The sequence below is a fragment of the Oreochromis aureus genome, linkage group 14 (genome assembly GCF_013358895.1).
Source record: "Oreochromis aureus strain Israel breed Guangdong linkage group 14, ZZ_aureus, whole genome shotgun sequence".
Lineage (NCBI taxonomy): Eukaryota > Metazoa > Chordata > Actinopteri > Cichliformes > Cichlidae > Oreochromis > Oreochromis aureus.
The window spans coordinates 2,114,158-2,133,899 of record NC_052955.1 but is presented as its reverse complement, the minus strand read 5'-3'; the positions used below and the strand labels follow the sequence as shown (position 1 = coordinate 2,133,899).

Here is a 19,742-nt window from a genome sequence, read left to right as displayed (position 1 = left end):
GAGATTTTTCTCAATGGTAAAGAACTCCATCACGACCATTCATACCACAACAGAGAAATGAACCAAGACATGAACAATGAAATGATAGAAAGATTCTACTGGTGTTTACTGTTTACTGATCTGTCAGTTAACTAAACCTTTGCTTTATAATAAAAGGCACTGAGCTTTCTGTCATTTTACACATTTACTTATTTCAACTTCAGCCCAAAGAGTCATGCTGATGGATTTTTTAATGATACAGCAGCATTTTGTATCATGTAGAAAAACCGAGGTTTAGTATTGAAATTGTATTTTTTTACTATATTAAATGGGATTAAATGTATAGTTTTAAACTTCATATCCAAAACTGGAACCCAGTTAATATCACAGAGCGTTATAGTTAGCTCATTCCCACTATGTGGCTGGCACTACGTTTCTCTCACTGAAAACGCTACGTCCAGATGAACAGAATCAACTTTTGGAGACACTATGTGGCTCCTTTCAATGCGGAGGAGCAGCAGCTCTCATCCGAGCCCCAGACGGGAGGAACTGCAGCCTTTGGTGCTTTGGTTGTGGCTGCAGGGCAGAATGATGCTGATGGGTTTGAGTCAGCCCTTTAAAACTTAAGCGCTGCTCTGCGTGCGGCTTTCAACAAAACAACACGCACAAGCAAAAAAAATATTTACATATTGATTTTCATTTATTTTATAATTTGCATTCAGTGATTAGTATAAAATCTCTCACTAAAGTAAGTCCTCTGGAGTGAATCCTAGAGTCACCCGGAGGATGTTTCTTCCAGCAGCTGTAATCGTTATGAATCGCTGCTCAGACATGTGAATAATGACACAAAGTGCTTCCATATGAGGCCTGCATGTGTCACACGAGTATGTGTGTAACGCACATCTGAGAGCAGCTGATTCACTCTCTGTGCAGTTTTACAGGGAAAACACCTGGAGGCTCATTTTCCACCTCCAGCGTCCAAAGAGCTGCTCCTCAGTCACATCCTGCCCCTGACAAGCTTCCCTGCAGGGGGGAACAGGGCCGGCCTCGCTGCTCTCATCGCCCTGCCCGAAGATGTGGCGTCAGCCGGAGAAACTGCTTTTACTACCTTTTGATTTACACCTATGGTTACCACGGTGACCGCCTGTAGACTGTCTGCTGTCGTTCGTTGGTTTTCCTCTGTCCTCCTTGTCTGTGTGAGTCGTCCAGCACACAGATCTCATTTTATGCAATAACAAATTACTGAGCATGTGCCTCAGTCATCAGCTACCACACAAACACAATAACAAAACAGCTCATGTTTTCCACGCGTGAGCTAGGCTCAGGTGAAGCTTGTGTCATTAACATCTGCACATCTGGATCGTTCGTCATGTTGTGCCAAAAAGGGATTTCCAGTGTTTCCATGTGTGTTGTTCGTGTGTTTGTGCGTGTAGACTGCAGTTATGAACGGCTCGTATGGAAAATCCAGAAATGACCTGAGATGCTCTTTTACCCACTCGTCTGTGGTAAACTTGTGATTTTTCTCATGATTATGTGAAAGTCTTTTGTTTCCGTGCACATGTGCACACAGGTCGTGTGTAAATGTTCGGCTGAATGTGTTGTTGCATTTCTAACGTCTGTGTGTGGATGAGACGCCGCGTGACTCTCAGTGTTTCCTCACCAAAGAAGGAACTGACCAGTCTTTTTGTGCTCTTGTGTCGTGTTCGGAGCATTTTATGGATCTTTTTGTGTCTCTGCTGTCCTTTTACGCCTCTGTGGTACTTTTATGTCTCACTTTAAATACTTGTTTTGTGTGTGTGTAGTAATGTGTATCTCATTTGGATAGTTTTATGTCTTTCTGTAGTCATTTTGAGTCACTCTGCATGTTTCACGCCCCTTTGGGACCATTTCTTGTCTCCTTTGCTCATTTTTATGGTTTTGCACCTTCTTTTGTTTAATTTGGGAGCTTTTACACATTTTTCTGCTGTTTATTGTCATTTTTGGTCCCTTCGTGGTCTTTCTGTAGGACATCTGTCATAAATCGTGCTATCAGTCATACTTTTGCACACTTTCAGCAGAATAACCTCCGAGCTCTGCTGTGAAGCAGCTCAGGGGTAACTGGAAGCTCGCTTTCTTTCCAAATGTCACCATCAAAGAATTTCTGGTCCAAACGGGGAAATCTCCGGGATTAGAGGCGCATTCCAGACTGAAGCTGCTTCTTTGAAAGAGTTTTGTTCTCCTGTAAACAGCTGGACGCTCTCGCGCTCTCTCTCCCATGGTTTTCGGACCTCCCTCTCTCCCTCCCTGCCTCCCTCTCTCTCTCCTCCTCCTTGGTCCAGCAGCAGTTGGGGTCGAGCTGACTGCGCTCCGCCCGGAGCTCATCTCCAAACCAGCGGATCGCACCTCTCACCTCCCGTGGCCTGCGCTGTGACCCGTGGAGTGGACGGATCGGTCCCGACCGGACACGTGTCGGATTGTTGGGTTGTCTCCTTAATTTTTTCGCTTTTTGGTGCGTAAAACTTGGCCAAGTAGGTCAGCGAGGGTCCGGAGCGCTGACAGCATTGCCGTTAAAGCGTGTTGGGAAACTCGCTCTGACTGTGCTTGAAGGAGGAGGTGGAGGAAGCTGCTGGAGGCTGGCAGATCCAATGCGTCCGGAGCGGCCGTGTAAGCAGCAGAAACACCGGAGAAAGACCGACCGAGGGAGGGAGGGACGAGCGGAGCTCAGCGGGGTCTCACCGGCTGCTGGACCTTCATGCCTCCGAGGTACCCTCACGCTTTCTTTGCTTTGCAGCAAGCAGAGGTTATTTTACAAAATAAAAGACGCCTGTTCGTAATTTAACACAATAAAAGCTCCAGTCATTCCAGCGCGTGCCCTAGTTCCAGTGCCAGACTCTCGTAAAGTCTGTGCGCGTGCAACAGCTGTGTTACACGCACCATATTAAACTATGACCCTGTTTATTATGATGATAAAATACCAGTAATTACTTTAATTAATATCCCTATCATTTCATACTCATTTGTTAAAATATAATTAGCAATCAATAATCATGAAATGATCCCACTGCTGCTCCCGGAGGAGGAACCCTTTAGATGAGGTGACCTCTGACCTCTGCTTTAAAGAGAAAAACAAATAAACAGCTGCACCGGTCTTCAGTGTTAATGCCTGTAATTTACGCGGCGGCCTGTAGAGGGCAGCAGGAGGACTCTTGGCTCTCAGTGCGCAGTTTAACCCTTTAAATTTAATTTCTGCTGCAGCTGCATCTGCTCACAGGCCTCCTGTCTGAGCTTGTGTTACTCTGCATGTCGGCGGAACAAGTGTTTAAATCAGATCTGTCGTCTCGTCTCCTCTTTCAAACGCTCATTTGAAAAACAAACTTCATGGTTTGTCTCTGATACGTGAAGCTCGGTGAGGTCTGAGCTGTAGGTTTTCATCGGTCCTGTTCAGGCTGACAAGCAGGTTACCTGTTACTGACTCAACACACAGAGAGCTGTAGTTTATTATGATGTAAAACATCACATCTAGATCATTCCACTGCAGAAAATAGTCCCACAGAAATGAAACACCTCCATGTTTGGCATATTACCTGGTTCACTATAGTGTTGTTTAGTTATTGGCAAGCTCCTTGCTCTTATTTTGAAACTAGAGATGGCATGATACCACTTTTTTATGTCCGATACCGATATCATAAATTTGGATATCTGCTGATACCGATATGAATCCGATATAGTGTGTTTTTTAATCAATAAAACTGTTTTTTTTAATATCTTGCTGCATTTTGTATAAGTTCATACTCCAGTTTAAATAAACAACAACACTAAAGCTATTCTGTTATACCTGTATGTAAAAAATACACTGCACCCAAAATATTTCATAGTTCAGCAACACTGATCAATCTAATAAACTTAAACCTGCTCCATCCTCCCTATTCTGGTATTTTAAAGAGTACTTAGCAGAAATATTAAGCAGCCTAACTAATAGGGTTGCAAACCCCCAAAAAAAAAATAGGAACCACCCCCACCCTCCACGTCATGATGCTTAATCGACGTAATCAACTTTAATTTGATGCAGGGTGAAAAAAATGCACAGAAATAAATTATTTTTCAAGAATAATTAAATAGATTCAACATCTTTCTTCTACAGAATTGCAGACTGCACAGATGGTACCTTCCCAAAGGAAAAAGTATTATAGCTTACTAGGGTATATTAGACTTAACAGTTACTATATACAGTAATGGACTTCTATACATTTTACATCAGATTAAAACTTTGGGTGTAAGATTCAGATAATTATTTATTAAAGCTAGACATTTTAAATGAGGATAAGAAAGAAAAGTATGTCTCTGTGCCCCCTTTTCCTGTTCATGCCCTATCGGCCCCCTGGCTAAACTTTGCTAGATCCGCCCCTGCACAGTTACCAGCCGTCAGCTACGTAGAAAAGGATCCTGGTGTAAAGTAGTATTAATAATAATAATAATAATAAATAATAAACTTTATTTATAAAGCACACTAAAAACCAAGGGTATACCAAGGTGCTTGACAAAATAAAATAGGAAAAGGGAGATGGGAGGGAAAAGAAAAGGACCTGGCACGTATCAATTATAAAACCTTGACAATCATAAGATATAAAAGTAGTTCACAAGCATAACGGATAAAAATGTACCAACGCACACCAAGTGTTAACTAGGTGGAAAGGCAAGATTAAAGAAATAAGTCTTCAGCCGTGATTTAAACAGAGGCAGAGAGTCAGGCGCCCGGATAGACACAGGAAGGTTGTTCCATAAGACCGGGCAGCTACAGCAAACGCGGTCACCGCGAGACTTCAGCCGAGAACGAGGTTGCTCCAGAAGAATTTGGGTAGCAGATCTAAGTGCTCTGACAGGAGTGTGTAACCTGAGAAGCTCATTGAGGTAGCTCGGCACCAAATTATTAATGGTTTTGTAGGTGAAAAGTAATATTTTAAATTGAATACGGTATTTAATTGGAAGCCAGTGCAAGCCAGCAAGAACAGGAGTGATGGAAGAAAACTTCCTGCTACCTGTCAAAAGGCATGCCGCCGCATTCTGGACAGTCTGCAATCTAACGAGAAGGGAGGAGGAAAGGCCAATGTAAAGAGAGTTGCAGTAGTCCAACCTGGAAGTCACGAATGCGTGAATGAGTTTTTCCAGGTCATTGTGCGGAATGTAGTGCTTAGCCTTAGAAATGAGGCGCAGCTGATTAAAACTAGACCTCACTACAGCAGACACTTGCTTGTCAAATTTAAGCGAGCTATCCAGTAGTATGCCCAAATTACTGGCATAATCATCAGCACACAGTTGGTCGCGGGGGATTTTACTATCGAACACCACGATCTCCGTTTTCTTTTCGTTCAGGACAAGAGAATTACTCTTGAACCAATCTTTAACCTCACACATGCATTCACGAAAATAGTGAAAAGACATAGCAAGATCGTCAGTAATCTCAAAATAAATCTGTATATCATCAGCATAGCAATGAAAGGCAATATTATACTTCTCAAAAATTGCTCCAAGAGGGAGCAGATATAGCGAAAAGAGAACAGGGCCTAATACAGATCCTTGAGGCACACCACAACGTACAGGTACCGAGGAAGATGAGAAGTTGCCCAAATTAACCGAAAAAGACCTGTCAGCGAGATAAGATTTAAACCAGTTGAGGGCAGTGCCTCTTATACCCACAGTATGCTCAAGTCTTAGTAGAAGAATGTTATGATCGACCATATCAAAAGCAGAGGAAAGGTCCAATAAAACCAGGACCACAGAGCGTCCAGAGTCAGTGCTTACAAATAGGTCATTGAGAACTCTAAGCAAGGCCGTTTCAGTGCTGTGGCTTAAAGGCAGACTGAAATTTCTCTGCAATGTTGTTCGTGTCTAGGTACGCCTGAAGCTGAGAGAAAACTAGTCGCTCCAGGATCTTGGACAGAAACAGAAGCTTAGAGATCGGTCTATAGTTCAAAAGATCATGACAATCAAGATTCTTTTTTTTCAGAACAGGCTGGACTACAGCATGCTTAAAGGCCAGTGGGACAGATCCAGAGAGTAGAGAATAATTCATTAAGAATAAAATGCTCGGTCCAATTACATCAAAGCAGCCCTTAACAATGCGTGATGGGAGAATATCAAACACAGCATTGGTGTTTTTCAGTTGATCAACCAGCTGCTTCAGAGTCGAAAGTAACACGGGCTCAAATTGATGAAAAGTTGAATTACACTCAGAGGAAAAGACGGGATAAGAGGCAGACGAAGAGGAAAGCTTAAGGGATGAAACCTTATCTAAAAAAAGAATTTGAAAACGCTCACAAAGAGCTTGTGAATACAATAAAGGCATATCAGGACACAATTCTAACAACAGCTTATCAAGCTTAAACGTGCTGCTGTTGTTCAGCCGCTGGTTTCCTCTTTCTGGTGCAAAGTGGGCCAAAAACAAAGAAGAGAGACGGACTCGCGACAGAAAAGCCGATCAGCTGATCATTGATCAGTTTCATGATTGAAGTAGCAGCAGGAGGGGGGAGAGAGGCAGTGGCTCCATATATCGGTTGTTAAGCTTAACATGGGAACGCTTTACAAACATTCAGAGATGAACTTACACACTTGCTTTACTTCTCTCTGGGATAACTTCCTCGGAGATGAAATGCTGGTTTGGTAGCGAGGCTACAAATACACACAGCCGCTCTATCACGTGACGCACACTGCTCCGGCGTGCTACGGTTATGAGCCGAGTTATGCCGTGTCGCAAGTTTTGTGAGGTGCTTTTTTGATATTTAATGGATCGGATTACATTTTTTATTTCCCTCCAATATCCGATCCAGTAATTTACGTCAGTATCGGACCGATACCGATACGTAATATCGGATCGGTCCATCTCTAGTTGAAAGTACAGGAAAGAGGGCCTCACTGTAGGGTCAGCTGATTATAATGCTCCATTATTCATTTATGAATTGAAAGATGTGCAGAGTCAGGACCTGTAAGCAGAAGTGGTTAGTGGTCATGTGACCCCTGAAATCAGACTCACGCTTGCTGTTTTTGTCTGAAGAGTGCGAGACACAAACTTTTATATAAATGAATTTAATGTCAGGTTCTTTGACTCTTCATCACATCACACACAATCAGTGAAAATCTGTTCTCACCATCAGTTACCCAGCCATGCAGTGACCGATCACACTGTGTGTGTGTGTGTGTAAGCTGAATCTGCGGGGATTACATCTCTGAATATCAGCCAATAAGACCCTTCGATTACTGCCTTAGAAAAACCCTAATGGAATTATAATTGTGTGTGTTAGTGTGTGTGTTGGCGGGCAGATGACAGCTCAGTCCTCCTGAGCATCGATCTTACTAATAGGCCTCTTTGTCAAGAAACAAACACACACGTCGCTTTCTGAACCGGACTGAACCAGCCTCACAAGAGCTCTCATTGGTTTATTTATATTTGTGTGTGTGTGTGTGTGTGTGTATACCATGTCTACATATCTTTGTGGAGACCAAAAATTGGCACGCTACTATACTTGTGGGGACCAACAGTCACATATGCGGACAAAGTGCCCGTCCCCACGAGTTTGAAGACATGTTTGAGACTCAAAATGTGGTTTTAGTGTCAGGGTCACAGTTAGGTCATGGTTAGGTCATGGTTAGGTTATAGTTAGGGTTAGCATTCATTGATGGTTAAGGTTAGCAGCTTGGGAAAGCATTATGTCAAGCAGATGTCCTCACTAAGACATTTAAAACAAGTGTGTGTGTGTGTGTGTGTGTGTGTGTGTGTGTGGTCGACAGGTTGACCTGAGGTCATCTGAGGTGACTGTGGACAAACTGTAAAGTCAGTGAGACTCAACTACAAGCATGTTTTCTTCATGAACACATTTGATTGGTCTGTGTGCTTGTATTTGTTCTGGCTCCGCCTACTTCACTGATGATATTTGAATGCTGATGAAATCATGTTAAGGTGTCACATGGTCTTGGAGATGGAGACATGTATGGAGTGACATCACGGGCCTGCAGTGTGTCCTACAGAAGAAGCCTGGATCTGTGGAAAGAGCCACAAACACCTTAAACTGAATCATTAATGATATTATTAATTATTTCATGACAGTTGTTATCAAAACGTGAACGATGTAAGCAGCTGCCTCTACGGTGAGTCTGTCGTCCTGTAGATGTGGATACTGGTCTGCAGCTGCTGGTCTTTCTTCTTGGTCCAGCAGCACATGAACCAGTTCTCCACCTGCTGCAGGATCCCTGCAGTCCACAGAGGATCTCCTGTCACACCGCAGTCCCAAATGCTGGAGCTGGACGCTGTCTCTCTCTGGAGCAGCAGCTGAAACCGGCTCATAGAGCCAGCCACCGGGGGCTAGCTGGTTACCTACAGTGGCGTGCTTTCACAGGACGCAGCTGACAGAAGCTACAGCAGAATGCAGCGCTGTGTTATTATCACTCATATATGGTGTTTAATGTTTCCATGCTGTGAGCTGTGTGGAGCACATCTTCTCCACGTCTGCGTGGGTTCTCTCTGCGCTCTCCAGCTTCCTCCCACTGTCCAAACACATGCACGTTAGGCTAACTGGACACAGGCGTGGACGCGATTGGCCCCGCCTCTTCCCCGTGACATTAACTGAAGTGTCTGAGTGGTGAAAACACAGGTCGGTCAGAGAGCAGAGCTATTTCTGTTTTGGAAGAAAGATCAGTGGAATAATAAAGACGAAGCAGGACTTTCACTTTCACAGAGCTGATTCTGAAAACACTGAACCGCCTCTTTCACTCCGCCTCCTCCTTCAGCCTCCGTCAGTACAAACAAACTGTTTTTGTCTTTTTGCCACTTTTTCTCTTTTTCTCGAACTCAGGTGGGGATGAAAGATGAAACATCACACATTAATGCATGTTTAAAAAATAATGCATTCATCAGCAGCAGCATGGCTCTGTGGTGCAACGGACAGCGCATTGGACTTCTAGAGACTTGCTACTGAGGAAATTCAAAGGTTGTGGGTTCGAGTCCCACCTGAGTCAATATTTAAAGAGCCATCAACCCTCTCCAATGTCCTGCATGTTCACATTTCCAACATCGGGATCAAGTTGCTGTAACTTACTCGTGGTTGATTTTTTAAGGAGGTGTGAATTGCCTCTGCTTTTCCATCATTTTGTGCTAAGCTGCAGTCTTGAGACGTCAGTATCCTGAGCGCTCAGATTCAAGGTTAAGGTTTCCTGCATCAGCCACAGTGAACTTTAACCCATACAACCCTGAGCTGGTTATAAAGGTGAACTTTAAAGAAAGGCAGCAGCAACAGATGTAATGTCACACATTCAGTCTCGGCTGTTTCACCTTCTGAAAAACACAAAGAACCATTGACTTCACAGGCGAGCAGAAATCAAACGCACCCCAACCATCTCAGCTATTTGGAAGCAGTTTTAATATTGAGCCCGTGCAGTGTAATTATGGGATGTGGTTGGATCGTTTCCCTGGTGACCGGTGTTTGTCGTTTATAATAATTAGTCCGACGATTTAGCATCGTCTGAGGTTAGACAGAGGCTCTACTGTGACATACAGCAGTGTGTGTGTGTGTGTGTGTGTGTGAGGCTCCGGCGGCAGATGTATACCGCAGTGTTTCCAGCCTCAGAACAACACAGTAAACAACATAAACAAAGCACACATACGTGTACATGCAAGCACACAGATTGGTTATTCAGAGCCACTCCAACGAGAATTTGGACGACTCGAGCCTTAGTGTGTTCCATTACACAGAAAGGTTGTGCGTTATTATTATCGTCACAGACTAATAAGCCGGTGAACATGTGGAGTGTCCAGATTTGGCCAAAAGGACGGTTTTCAAGTCTGAAAACTGCAGTTTTTAATTATTCACTGAAAAGATGAACGCTGCTGATCTCAGCACAGCAGTGTTCATGGAAAACAGATGGAAAGTCCAAAATATTTCACACTCAGACAAGTTAGAATAGTAAAGATGCGATGCTCATTTACGAAGCCAGTAGATCCAGTCATGAAACTCTGGCACCGATCAGCCAGCCATGGAACCAGAACAAGCCGATCGGGTCAGCCTTTATGAGCCGGCAGCACTGAGAAGGCTTCCAGTCTGTACTTTGCTTCATAACCATTTTAAGCACAAACTCGCATTAAGAGTCTTTAAAGTAGTTTTTTATTGGCTGACTTCACTGCCGAGTAGAAACAAAGCTCTAATGTGTTCATTGTGTAAACCAGGTGTGCTCAGAGGCGCGTGAATCACTGCTCATTCCAACAGTGCTGTAAAACACACCGTCTCTGTCATTCTGTTTCATGCCAACACACACACACACACACACACACACACACACACACACACACACACACACACACACACACGTCTGATATTAGCCACACAAACATGCATAAACACATGTGGGGGGTTTCCACTCACACACACACACACACACACACACACACACACACACACACACACACACACACACACACACAGACCCTCTCCTGGATGCTTCAGGAAGAGCTTCAACAAAGCTGTGACTGAAACAAACCCCCAAAATCATATCTGCATGTTTCCAGGATGACGGCCGTGTGTGGTATGAAGTGATTCCGTGTGGGACGCCATGTTCGGAATGATGTCACGTTACGTTTATGTGTGCATGCACATGAAACACTGAAACTTCACTTTTTCCAGCTGACTGGTTTGTGATTCTGTTTGTGTGTCTGTCATTCTGTTGTTGTGCGTGTACTTTGTAACAGACGTGAGGCGTGTAGCTGCAGTGCTAGCAGTGTGCCGCGGTCAGGCCTGGCTCTGTGGTGCAGTGGACACACTTTAGACCTGTAGCTTCACAGGTTCATCACGGTTCTGAGCTTGAAGAGTGATTATCTGCAGATTATCAGGGAGCAGTCTGTGGATGTCAGTCTCCTTTCAGGCTTTAATTACATTGTTATCATAGAGCAGTATCACGTACTCTGTGTAAAGGATCCACATCAGCTAGTTCATTTTCTATAATCAGAATAAAGTGATTACATCCTGACTCAGACATGATTTTTGAATGAATATTTAAAAAAAACCTGATCAAGACTGCAGCAGGTTGGAAAGCTCAGCTTCTGTTTGTAAGCAGCACAAAGTCTGACGGGATCTAACTCAGAGTGAAAAATGTGATGATTTGATGATGAAGCGAGAAAGAAACACCACAGCGGCTGTTGGTGCGTGTTGTAACGGCGGTCTGATGAGGAAGGAGCGGCTAGCAGATCCAGCGGAGGTTAGCTGCACAACTCGGAGGCCAGTGAGTGAGACACAACAAGATGAAGACCATACAAGCCTGGTCTCCATGGCTGTTGTTGGAAATCTGTTGTTTTTGAGGTGGAGTCTTTCTGTGACCAATGCTAGGTTGGTCTTTGGAGTCAGCTGTAAGTGTTCTGTCTGTGTTTGGGATCAGATCAACAAGCTTTACAGAACAGCCACAAACATTATGTTTGTTTTAATATATTTATTTAGCATTTTAGCACCAAAACAAATAAGCCAATCTTGAACTATAGACTGTGGTGGGACTCGAACCCACAACCTTCTTCTATGAAAGTCTGGAAGTCCAACACACTGTCTGTTGCACCACAGAGCCATGCCAGCGCCGCCGCTGAGCTTGGATAGAGCCAATCTCAACGTGAGCGCTCGGTGCAGTCTTTCCTCTGCATCAGTACCACAGTGATGCTGAAAAGCTGTACAGTGATAACGGTACATTTATGTTTGGTGTTCCCTGAAATCTGTGATTTTTTATATACTCTCATAGCTAACCACGGGACCAGCGAGCTCTGCTTTCCACCGCAGAGCAGCAGCTGCAGACCTTTATCACCCACAGGTGAAAGTTGGCTGTTTTCATGCATGCTGGGAGAATCCGGTCAGGATATTTTCAACAGGAAAGGTGTGCTTCAGACACCTCCTCAGTACTGAGGGAGAGAGCGCTGTCTGGAGAGCACTCAGGAGGTAGGACACATGACCTAAGCAGGCAAATATGTGTGCTATTCTCACAGGCAGTTAGCGCTGGGAGCTGGCAGGTTGGAGGCTGTTTAATGTCCCATCAGACGGCGTTGGGCATGCACCTCCTCCAGGCCATGTTTAGAAATGTGTGACTGACTTAATTCAGGTGAAAGCAGCACGTCCTGCGTCATCTTTAAGTCAAGCTGCCGCGTGAAAACTGCTATCGGTTCAAGTTGGAAAGCGACGCATCAGGTCGCGACCGTGCTCGTTTTTCTCGACTTGTTTGGACGAATTGATCCGGACTGAAACTTCAGGAAACCTCAGCCAACAACCCAGCTTTTGTTTGGCTACACCAACACAACTCCAATGACATTCAGTGGTCAGACAGATGTTAGTCCGCTGTCCTGTTGGATGGCGCTGTGACATCACCTGTGACCGACAGTTCTGTATTTTACGATTTTGACTGAACTTTTGTTTCCATCGTGTTTCAGGACCAACTCTATTAGGTGGGTTATTTACTACTGAGTTTTCTCAGGTCAGGTCAAATTCCAGAAATGAGCCCTTGAAAAAGATGTTTCCATCCCTTAAACAGGCCGGGACAGAACTGGAACAAACTCAAGTAAAACACTAACGTCCAGATTTAGCAGTGTGCAAACAGACTGAGGTCAGAGGTCACACTCTCTCTCCCTGCTCTGAGTCAGACTTTATGTCCCCCTCTGGAGAAATTTCACTGAAGGAATTTCTGCTCCATTCTTCTGCTCTTACATAAGCCAGCTCACATCTATTGTCCTGACAGGCAGCGTTATTCCGAGCGGTGTCATCCTGTGCCAGCGCGACTGGCAGGTCCGGTTGATTTACTAAGGCTGTATTTTACCAGATTACACAAGTGCAGCATGAGAAACGTTCCACACGCTGAACGCAGACAATATGAAAGTGTTTGGAGCACAAAGACTCTTTTGTAGGTTTCTGTTTGGTTAAAAAAAACCCTGCAAACACCGACTCCAATGGGACTCAAACCCACAACCTTTGTGCCCCAGAGCTGCACAGAGTCAGCACCACCTCTCTGGTTCCTGTGTGGACAGAGGCTGAAGACAAAACCCTGGACCTCACTGAGTCCTGACCATAAACTGCAGACGTGTGGTGCAGGTGAGGCAGGACGGCTTTACACGTCACTGCTGCACAAACCGAAAACCGACTCTAACCTGGTATCAACTGTGAGACCTCATTCATCTTCATTCATCTTCTCTTCTGCACTTTTGCAGGACAAATTAGCACAGGGGTGTCAAACATAAGGCCCAGGGGCCAGAGTCAGTCCACTGCATGGAAAATGTAAAGGACGGCGAGACACAGAAAACCATTCGTACGTATGGGCAATTTAGAGTTTCCAGCTAACCTATCCACACTAACTGCATGTGTTTGAACTGTGGGAGGAAGCCAGAGTACCCAGGGAGGACCCACACCACACAGCTCCACACAGACCCCGGCCTGATGGTGGAGTCAAACTCACGACCTTCTTGCTGTGAGGCTACAGTGCTAACTGCATTAGCAGAACAGCATCGTGCCATTCAGACCTGTGAATCATCTGATGGCGGCCCAGGCGTGCACTAATTTGGATGGGATACACGGCGCTCGCAGGTTGGAGGGTCTTCATTCTGCTGCATCAGCAGATTTTCTTTGTTTGTTTGCAGTAAATTAAAATCGTGGTCAAATCAGCACATATGAGTCACAGAGCTGTGTGGGAAACGGCACTGAAGGTGTGACGTCGAGTGAAGCGAGCAGCTGGCTGTCCGTGTCCTTAAACGCACCATGGCAAACATCTGTACTGCCTGCATTCAACCAAACAACTGTCAGTCACGCCTGTGTGTGTGTGTGTGTGTCAGTGTGTGTGTGTGTGTGTGTGTCAGTGTGTGTGTGTGTGTGTGTGTGTGTGTGTGCGTCAGTGTGTGTGTGTGTGTGTGTGTGTGTCAGTGTGTGTGTCAGTGTGTGTCTGTGTCAGTGTGTGTGTGTGTGTGTGTGTGTGTGTGTGTGTGTGTGTGTGAGGAGCTGGTTGATGCTATGAGCACAAAGGAAACAGCAGGACAACAGTGTTATTGTGTGTTCGGTGTGAGTCGCAGCGAGGCCACACACCGTGCGTCGTCCTACACTGTGCGATGATGTGACTGGGTTTATGAATCTGGGCAGGAGTAACCTTGGCTGGCGACCACAGAGGGAAGCGGTGTCAGACTGCGGCGTGTCATGTTTAGAGGATCAGGAGGCCTCCCCACATGTACACGCAGCAGAGGCCGTGAATAAAACACAGACACAGTGTGTGGACTACTGTTTGAAGCCTTGGGTTTGTCACCATCTCAGTTTATTTAGAGACAGAAGCGGCCATGTTTGCAAAGCCAAACTATTGTCTCTTCGTACGCTTAAAGAAACTTTTAGGCCAAAGGCAAAGCAGCTCGAGCTTTATGAGCAAAACCACAGAGACGGGGTCAAACGGAGAAGAAACCCCGGACAGCAGCTGAGAGCCTTCATTCAGTGCTGCGCCTCTGATTGGCTGACAGGATGTTGTGTAATCTGGGAGAAGCCTGGCTGCTGACTTGGTTTCCAGAAGGAAGTTACAGCCAGCGGATACCAAGACTTTGTCTTCTGGTCGGCTGTCAGAAGCTAAAAAATCCTTAGACAACGTTGTCTTCTTATGCATGTTCATGCCAGACTTCTTCCCGTACCTGTGATGTCGCCGTTAACCATCACTGTTAAAAACACTCAAACGCTCTGTGCTGACTGACATGCTGCAGTGTGATGTCAGACCCACCACGCTGTCGGTCAATTTAACGTCTGGAGTCAAATTTCCTTCAGGTGTAGGCAGCAGATACCCGAGTTCAGATGGTCACAGCTAAAAACCAGCCGGTAGTCATGTGATCCATCTGTGCAAACGCCCTCGTTCGTGTTCCACGTGCCCTGCACACCTGCATGCAGACTACCTGCTCAGCCCTGATTGGTCAGTAACACTCAGACTGCAAACAGAAACTGTTTCATTTCCAGTGATGGGAATAACGGCGTTACAATATATATACTAACGGCGTTACTATGACGCAAGAGGCTTTTTTTTCAGTAACGAGTAAGCTAACTAATTACTATTCCTATCGTTACAACGCCGTTACAGTTACTAACAAGGAAACTTGTTAGTAACTGAAAAAAAAAACTACTATTTTTCAACAAACAGACGGTTGAAGCTGTGTTCAGCTTACCGCATCTTATATCAGCTGCAGGAAGTAGCTGTGGTAATCTGGACGCTACAGCTTTAAAAACAGCTGCTCTGTGCTGACTGACGCGCGGTAATCACGGTCACTGTCCAGCACAACACCTGGAGCTCAGGGGGCAAAACAATCGCATGAGTGCTGCTGTTTGACTGAGGAAGAATAAAGTAGTCGTGGTAAGTCAATCACGTGACCACTTAAAGACAAAGCAACAAGGTGCCAGTTTTTAAAATTGTGTCGATAGGCCACGTAAAACCAGAGTCATGATAAACAAGATATACGTTGCAGGAAGTAGCTGTTTTTCCTCAATAGTTTCGCCACGTTAGCGCCAGCACTGACACATCGATTACAGCTCTCTCACTCTAGATCGTCTGTCGATCTAGAGTGACCTAAAAAAACCCGGGAAGTTTTAAGATTGATGGCGAGAGAGAGAGAGAGAGAGCAGGAAGAGAGAGAGAGCGAGAGAGAGAGCGAGTTTTGAGATGTGAGATTTGTGACGTTTAGCGTGTTTGTTGTGTGTAGTTAATGTGTTGTCTTGTGTAGTTAGTGTGTAGTGTTGTGGATAGTTTTGTGTTGTGTGTCAGAACAAAGAGGCGACTGCTGTCTCCAGGTAGAAACAGCAGTGATACACCTGCTGCTGTCAGACCTGCAGGTATCAGGCTGTGATGTTCTCCTTTATAGTGGACAGAAATGATTTTTTTGGAGTGGCACAAATAATTTGTGCAGCATCTTATTGAAGAACAGCTGATTGTTCTGTAAATAGTTTGAAATGGTTATTTAAAAAATGGGTAAAAGGTAAATGGATGCAAATAACTTTGTTGTTTGTAAAACTTGTGCATAGGATTTTAAAATTGACAATTTATATTTGCATTTGAAGTTATGAAATATGATTCATTAAACATGTTTGTGGTTGTTACAGTAAAAAAACTTAACTTTTTCTACTCTGATTTTATGGTTTTTGTCTGATTGTGTTAATTGTGTTAATACAGTATGTCAAAATGAAAACATGACTGTAAATTCAGGCACGTGAGGTTGTGCTGAAAAGAATGATACCAAACAAGGCAAAGTGAATAGTTTTTAAAGGTAAAATGTGGAGAGAAAATCAAGAGTAGTAAAAAATGGCCAATTATACCCTGGACGCCAGGGGGTTAAACTTTTTTTTTAAAGTAACGCAGTAGTTACTTTTCAAGTAATTAATTACTTTTAGAATATTGTAACTCAGTTACTAACTCAGTTACTTTTTTGAAGAAGTAACTAGTAACTATAATTGAATTACTTTTTCAAAGTAACTTGCCCAACACTGTTCATTTCTATAGATTTGACACATTTATGCAAAAATTAGTGCATAAATATGAGGGTAGCCCCTCCCACCCCTGCTTCATCACCCTTTCTGACCCTCATCATGTGATTAGTGACTGAGACCACAAAGCCATCGGGGAAGTGTTTCCTGAGCTCAGAGATCAGGTGAGCAGCAGGCACATGCAAACAGAAGAGTCGCCCCCTGCTGGGCACCACAAAGAATGCAGCTTCAGAGGTCAGGCATTCATATACCGATTGATAAATGTGTTAGTTCCTCCAGAGTTTCCTTTTGGCGTCATATTGCGATCCAGCGCACTAACCAAAGCGTCGCCTCTGCACGCCGCCATCTGAGCCCCACCCATCTCCTCCCCCCGCCTCTGCGTGATGCTTGTTATGATAGTCTGAACATTTTATCAAACACCCTCCACGTCTCATGTTTTCCATACGTTATGTTCCTCAATAGCCTCACCTCAGTGAATAAGTGTGAAGACCAATGAAATGTTTATCTATAAAATGAGACTTATCCATCAGGCAGCTGTGAGCTTCCTGGATTCACTTCCTCCCGCCTGCCTCACAGATCTGTGACCAATCAAACCAATAGATCAAAAACACGCCTGATTGGTTCCTGCTGAGCTTAAACGAAAACAGTTCAACCCCCAAATGACTGCTGCCAGTCTCAGTCTCATCACCAGGACAATAACACTCCACTGTAGCAAAGGACAACACACACACACACACACACACACACACACACACACACACACACACACACACACAAGGCGCCTGTGTGTCTCTGTTTCTCACAGCACTACTGGAGGTTTATATGCACTGTCAGTGTGATTGTTTAGCTTGGACCACAGTGTCTGTGTGTGTGTGTGTGTGTGTGTGTGTGTGTGTGTGTGTGTGTGTGTGTGTGTGTGTACCCGCTGCTGTGACAGTGGTAATGAATGGTCACAACTCTGTGTGTGTGTTCTGTCCGCATGGCTTTTCTTCCACCACCTCCTTAAACACAATAAGAGTGTGTGTGTGTGTGTGTGTGTGGGTCAGTGGGGTCTCCTGACATGGTCGTCTCGTCTCAGAAACAGAAGCAGGGCAGCAGCCGTTGGTTGTGTGTCTCTGAAGTTGGTTTTCGGCCATCTTTGTAGTTTTGCACCGTCGGTTCTCTTTGGATCTTGTGGAAGCGTCCTTCTGTTCTCACTACTGAGGTTAAAGAAACCCCAGCAGCTGTCTATAGTATTGAGTGTCCACTAGAATAGAAATAAAAGGGCTTCTAACATTATCACACCCAAGCTGTTTTTATTAAGAATATGTACACACGTATGCACATGTACACTATTTTTGATAATAGTGAGTTTCATAACCAGTTTGGGGTCCGCAGAGGGGGCGGAGCCTCCACTCACACCGAATCAGCAGTTTTCCTGAGTTTGCTGATTTTGCACCTCCTGGATTAGTTTCATCGTTCTGAGTTTCTTTGGTCTGAATCTTTTTCGTTCTGCTTCCTTATCTCTGCCTCACAGCAGGTCTGCACATTCTCACAGTTATTTTGAATCACATTGTCGCCGTCCAGCTCTGCCTCTCACCTGGGACTCACTGTAATAGTTCTATTCTTTAGTAGCAAGAAACATGTAGTACAGGAAACTGTGACTCTGGTGGGATTCAAACCTGCAGCCTTTGAATCGCTTCCTCCACACATTGTCTTAGCTCATCCCGTTGGGAGTGAGTCGTTCCCGTTCTGATGGTTGGAAATTTTTCTGTGGAGTCCCAGCAGCAGTGAACGCATCACACATCAGCGTGGCGAGCGGTGGCAGCAGTGAGTCTGAAATGCCGCGTGTGTTTGAGGAAAGGTTTACCACTTCTATCAGTGTGAATAGTGACGCTGAGCAGGAGGCGTGTCTCTCTCAGTGATGTCATATAAACACAAAGTCCACAGAAAACTCTAAACATGCCATATGGAGTGTTCTCCTTCTGAGGCCTGCAGCGTCGTTACAGAGCAGTGTGCTGTTTATAACAGATGCACCAGTTCAACCCACAACCTTTGAATAACTTCCTGTTGATGCAATACATACAACGTATATGGGAGTCGAACCCACAACCTCTGCCTGCCTTCCTGTGTGCTTTGCTAGAAGACCCGTTCGCTGCCTCGCGCTCCACAGAGCCACACAGATGCTCAGGCGGTGTTTCAGGTAACGTCTGTCTCCTGCTGTGAGTCCACACCTGTGGAACCTGTAACATGATCTGATGGAGCCACTGTCACAGGGTGAAGAACGTAACGATGAGACTGTGAATGTGCAGACGACACGATTTTATGTCACTGGTTTGATCTGGAGATCCTGAGAAATGTCTTTTCAAATATTGTCTGGTTGTAAAGTCCACAGCACGCTCCACAGGGACACACACAGCTGTGCCCGGCCTTTACAGACAGAAAACACCAATACTGGAGCGTCTGTGCCCCACTAAAGCCACGGGGCCCACACCCACACTGAGCTGTGGGTATTTGTCTGACAGCAGGAAGCACTTGGAGTCACATGTGCTGGCTCTGCACTCAGGGATCTGTAAAGATCAACAGGTGGGACTCGAACCCACAAACACGTCGGCTGGATCACGGAACAATTAGTGACGATTTCACACACGTATCTAAACATGGAGGACACGCCGGTCCACTGACACGCTGAGTTTAATTTATCACTGCCATCTGTGTGTGTGCTTTTGATTCAAACTCCAAGCAACAGAAACGGGATTCAGAGCTGAAGAACTGGCAAGAAGCCACATGCACTGACCTTTGACCCCACTGTCTGTAATGTTGCAATGCGCTGTGGGAGCTGAAGCAGCTTCCAGCGCTCGGTGGGAGTGAGACGGCCGGGTCGGAGGAACCGGATCCTGTTTGACGCCTGTTTAATTTAATGGAGCTGATGTTTGTGGACACACACAGGCTGTGTCCCAATTCAGAGTCTGCACGCTTGAAGTACGCGTACTACGTACGGTGCGTACTACAAGTACGAGAAGTGCGGAAGTGAGAGGCTTGTGAAATGGGACGGTCTAGCCTTCGTCACGCTGTTCAGGTTGCCTAGCAACCATGATACTAACCGCGAGAAACGTTTCATACAGCTTTGTGTGACAGAAATGAAGGAGAAAAAATGTTTTGTTGGTCATTCATTTTTGTCATGACATCACTTTGATCAGTTGAGACCACAGGACTGTAAAACATGATAGTTGGGCTTCATTCCTGTACTGAACAGTCATTTTAAGATTAGTTAGTAAATAATAATTAGCTAATGTTATTCATGAGACTAAAGTC

General features: G+C 45.0%; 1 protein-coding gene and 1 non-coding gene across 5 annotated transcripts in view; both read left to right on the top strand.

Annotated features, from left to right (window-relative positions):
- The first annotated feature begins 2,308 nt into the window (after positions 1–2,308).
- Positions 2,309–19,742, top strand: part of plekhg2 (pleckstrin homology domain containing, family G (with RhoGef domain) member 2) — a 94,049-nt gene continuing 76,615 nt past the window's right edge. For all 4 annotated transcript variants that reach the window (XM_039622662.1, XM_039622661.1, XM_039622660.1 and 1 more), the window contains exon 1: positions 2,309–2,721. The gene's annotated coding sequence lies outside the window, so the exon portion shown is untranslated. The remainder of the gene's footprint in view (positions 2,722–19,742) is intronic.
- On the top strand, positions 8,873–8,964 carry trnar-ucu. Its single transcript is given in 2 exon segments — positions 8,873–8,909; positions 8,929–8,964. It is a non-coding gene; the product is annotated as a tRNA-Arg (tRNA).